Source organism: Misgurnus anguillicaudatus, chromosome 6 (genome assembly GCF_027580225.2).
Source record: "Misgurnus anguillicaudatus chromosome 6, ASM2758022v2, whole genome shotgun sequence".
In the NCBI taxonomy this organism is placed as follows: domain Eukaryota; kingdom Metazoa; phylum Chordata; class Actinopteri; order Cypriniformes; family Cobitidae; genus Misgurnus; species Misgurnus anguillicaudatus.
In genome coordinates, this window is record NC_073342.2 from 11,153,346 (window position 1) to 11,158,570 (window position 5,225).

Genomic DNA, 5,225 nt, shown 5'->3' on the forward strand with positions numbered 1-5,225 from the left:
ATATTTGCCATGGCTATACTCATGAGTACTTTTTAAATGGCTTCTTTTTAGTCAAAGATTTGTATTTAGTACAGTCACACTGCATGTTTGGGAAGACAGTACTTTTCCGTAATTAGATTTTTTAGTATTCCCACTCATGCAAATATGACTATTGCACAAGTAGCCTATCTTTTTATATTTCTCCATAAACCTTCGAATACTAACAAAAAAAATCTGCTATGATTTTCATAGTTTTGCAATACCAATACATAAAATTACATCCTAACCCAACCCCCAAATGTAACCCCAACCCCAAGCAATAATTTAAAAATAGAACATAAACAGGAAAAACAATACTTAAAATAACATTAAAAATAAAGTCGTGCGAGCCGGGACACGAAAAACTATTTATAAAAATAAATGTGGTGACACGATAAAAGCAGAAAAGCGTGTCCATGAGTACGAATAAATATAAAATATTTCGTAATTATACCACAGAATGCCTTGAGGTAGGGTTGCAACACCAACTGATAAGGAATATAATGAATATATTGACATTACTTATGAAATGTATTCATATATTTACAATAAAATTCTATAATCGTTTCTGTGGAAATTATGTTTTGAATGTTTTAGGTAGCCTAATTGGTTTCGTTTATTTACTATTTATTTATATATTTATTAAGGCATTCTAACATCTCTGAGTATATTCATGGCAAGAACCGGTTAATCTATACACAAGTTACAAGGTAATCTACACACAGTCGAGAACAATTGCAATAATGTTTCTTATTTAGGCCTATGTTTTATTACTCTGAGTTTGGGAAATAGAATTTGTGGAATATGAAACATATTAAAATATATTTCAATAATAAATAAATAATATATAAGTTTGCTATATTTAACATTTTTTTATTATTATTCGAAGGTTTATGGAGAAATATAAAAATGTTGGCCTACTCTCTATTATATCTGCAAGAGTCATATTTGCAGGGGTGGAAATACTGAAAAATCTACTTACGTAAAAGCATTGTTACTTCCCAAACATGCGTGACTGTCCTCAATACAAACACTAAAAACAAGCCATTTTAGTCATGTACTCATACAGCCAGTAGCAAATATTGCACTGTGAATATTATTCTGCCTTGTTAAAAACTAGAGATCTGCCCGAAGCCGAATACGTTATAGGTTATTATATAGGCTATAATATAAAATAGATAAAGAGCTTAAATAGATAAAAAATATTAAAATGTACAATTTTATGAGCAAAAATTTAAACTGTAGGCAGTTACTATAGCCCTATTTCGACGAAACTGTTTTCACGAGGATGTCTTTAGAAATATGTATGCCTCCTTCGTGATAAATCTAGTACGTTTGGATGAAGATTTCGCGGTGGATATGGGAGTTTATAATTAGAAACACCCAAATGCGCTCTGCACATTCATGTTGTTAATGATCATTCACATTGCTTAAAAAAAAGAAAGCCACTTCACTGATTCAGTGTAAACGCAAAGCGAGTGACCATACGGTGTTGATCTAAAAGGATGCGCTCTGTCTTACCAACAAAAATCCTGCAATGTTCGACGGTATGAGCTTGATAATTTTAGCCAAGCCAATGCGGGTGATCTCCGACAATAAAGAAACGTGAAGCTCAATCATACTCTATTTGTTTTACTAGTCTTTACATGCTGTAATAATTATTACCTATTATTCCCGTCCTTGAAGTGGTAATTTACTGTGGTGCTTTATCACTGTGCTCATTTATGTTCAGGAGTTGACTTCATGCACTACTCTCTTTCACATCATTCATTGCACCAATCCTACATTTATATAGGTCATTGTTCGAAGGGAGAAGCAAATTCGTCAGATCAGACAGGGGTTAAAAGACACAGGAGTCTTGTGTATGATAAAAGAACGGCGTGATCTGATTGATGTTCTTTTTCCAAGATCATCAGCGAAAAGGATCACTTCAGAGGTATTGGTGAATTTACATAATTGACTGTTTATTTGATAAATTGCATTGTGCCATTTAAATAGGGAATTGTAATGTGTGTACTAGATCAGGGGTTTTCAAACTGGGGTCCCCCATGAGGTTTTAAGGGGCCGCTTACAAAAAAAAAGTAAAAAGAAAAAGCCAAAAAGTCTAATATGTAGCCAAAGTAAGTTTGTTAACAGTTTGTTAACAATAACTTTTTATATAAGACAGTTTCTTTGTATAAAAAAATTGATGACGGGCCATTATGCATTATTTTCAAATAATTCAAGGACCTGTCGTCAATTATTCCGTTTATACCACAGTTACCACAAACATTGCTCTGGTGGTTATTTTAGAGCATTTGACAAGTCATGTTTCTCAACCTATCAGCATTCAACAGCCCCGTAGAATAAATGGATATATGGTAGTGGTATATATGTACATTTATAATTTGAGAAAGTTTCCCCAAGTTCTTAAATTGTGGGGCACCCTGCCATTATTAAGTTTGAAAATTCTGTACTAGATAATTACTGTCTAGTCTAATATATATATATGTATTACTTGGTATTTTTAGATGATCCTCGACAGAACTATATGGCCAAGAGTTGACAGTGATGATGAAGAGTATGGTGACTATACTCTGGAGGACACATGCAAAATGACTGGTTTTTTTCGAGAGTACATCGAAAAGGGTAGGTAAAAAGAAAACTCTGCACCATGCGGAATTATGAAACATGTTTACCCTAACATAAACGAACAAATGTTATTTTTCTTAATGCTTTATTCCACTTGTTTGATTTTATTTTGAAAATTCGGTGTTCCATTAAATGATTTTGGTAATTTTTAAAAGACTCCATAGACAAGTTTCCTGGGTGAAATAGGCGGGCCGCCCTTACCCTTTCCCTATGCCAACGACTTCGGGTTGTGTCTGCCAAAGTCTTCCGGTTAGCGAGTTTGTTTTCTTCACGAGTTGTTGCAACCGCGAACAGCACAATATGTCCAAGAGCAGTGTCGGCATGTAACACCATCCATAGTTTACTTTTTTCTGCACGCTAACCGGAAGTGCTTGGCAGACACAACTGGAAGTCGTTGGCAGAGTGAAAGGCTAATGGCCAGTGGTGTAGTGCAGGGCATACGCAGGTATACTGAGTATACCCACTTCTTAATTTGATGGCATGGGGTATACCCACTTCTACTGGGGACATACATTAAGAGTATACCCACTTCTACTGGGGGCATAAATTAAGAGCACTTCTCCAGACACCACTACACCACTGCTAATGGCGGCCCGTGTCACGACGGGGAACAGAAGTAAGGACACAAGTGCAGAGTTCACAAAACGTAAGGACATTTAATAATAAAACATTAAATAAAACACGGGAATCAAACAATGGGCAGGTAATGAACACAGGAACATCCAACGTGAACAGACATGGAAGAAATGACAATGAACCGGCAGTCAGTATTGCACAAACACAGGTATAAATACACAGACTAATGACAAACAGGTGGAATGAATCAGGTGATTAATCAATGAATGTCCAGGTGACAACGATCAGAACAGAAACAAAACATGACACGGATTTAACCGTGACATAACCCCTCCCTCTACGAGTGGCTACCAGACACTCACATAAACACAAAACAAAAACAAAGTCTGGTAGCGAGAGTCCAAGGGAGGGGTGGAGGGCTTGGGGACCCTGGCGAAGCCGGCAGCCGCCGGGACGAAACCAACAGGACGGTGGGCCGGACAGCGCCAGGAGAACCGGAGCGATCGCTCCGAGAACCGAGGCAGACGAATTACCCCCCTTCTGGGAATCGTCGACAATGAGGTGCCCCCCGGAAATCATCTCCCGTCCCCTCGTGGAAATGGAGACCCTCACTCGGTAGCCACCCCGGGGAAATGATCGGGCGTGGTCCGTTCCGGATCCCCCTACGAGCGGGACGGTGGTCCTCCGAGGGACCGTCGACGACGACTCAACCGTTGGGGGACCGCCTGGGCCGATCCTCCTCCCGCAGGCCTGCAGGAGCGAGCGATCGCTCACGGTGGTCCCCAAGAGACATCGGGGCTGATGGGGAATGAACCCCGATGTCACTACTCCCCCTCAACGAAACTCCTGGGGGAGCCGCCCTCCGTGAACTTGCTGCGTCCTTGAATGGCCGGTTCATTCTGTCACAACGGGGAACAGAAGTAAGGACACAAGTGCAGAGTTCACAAAACGTAAGGACATTTAATAATAAAACATTAAATAAAACACGGGAATCAAACAATGGGCAGGTAGGTAATGAACACAGGAACATCCAACGTGAACAGACATGGAAGAAATGACAATGAACCGGCAGTCAGTATTGCACAAACACAGGTATAAATACACAGACTAATGACAAACAGGTGGAATGAATCAGGTGATTAATCAATGAATGTCCAGGTGACAACGATCAGAACAGAAACAAAACATGACACGGATTTAACCGTGACAGCCCGCCTATTTCACCCGGGAAACTTGTCTATAAAGTATTCGAGCTCTATGAAAATATTACATGCAATTTGTACACCAAATTTTTACGTCTTCTGAAACTATACATGTACTTTATTTTTGTAAACAGGCTTTTAATTATTCACTTTTCAATTATGCATGCAACTTGACCCTGCAGTGTCCCTGAAGTAAAATAAAATGTCATTTATTTTTTATTTTCAGGCACACCAGAAGAGCTGATACAACTCATTCAGTTCTGGGTGGGTTGGGGTGTTCTTCCTCAGAATCTATATGTAGAGGTGTCCTCTGATGTTGCAATCCAACAGCATCTGTCACAGGGTGACTATTGTAGGGCGGAACCAAAAGTGGCGGAGATTGGTTCCGCCTGAAGATGGTTTCCTTCCAGACCTCATTTTACGAACACGACCACTTCCTGGGTTACTATGGCAACACAATTCAGGGCTCACGAGCAACAGGTGTGCGGATTAAATGCAGATGCGTGTGATTCGAGGATGTGTTGAAGAGAAGACACATAAATAGATCTGCAGAGACACAAAGAGGGAGAGTTGATTTTCGGGGCAAGCTCCGCTCCGCCAAGGGCGGATTAAACACCCACTCCTCTGAAGGCGCCGTTGATCCGGGGATCGCCAAAGCGAGCGGAAAGAGTGCGGACGAAGGAGCCGAAAGGAAGGAGTGGAGGCTGTTTATTAAAGGAACACCACGGAAGAGTGGTTGTGTATTTTGGTGGTGCAGTCGATACGTTGAGCTCGAGCGGTGAGGTGCTTATTGAGCTG

At 40.1% G+C, this 5,225-nt stretch overlaps 1 non-coding gene across 1 annotated transcript; it reads left to right on the top strand.

Moving 5' to 3' along the window:
- The first annotated feature begins 1,731 nt into the window (after positions 1-1,731).
- LOC129445856 (uncharacterized) lies at positions 1,732-4,769 on the top strand. Its single transcript, XR_012369999.1, has 3 exons — positions 1,732-1,954; positions 2,529-2,646; positions 4,654-4,769. It is a non-coding gene; the product is annotated as an uncharacterized protein (transcript).
- The last annotated feature ends 456 nt before the right edge of the window (positions 4,770-5,225 follow it).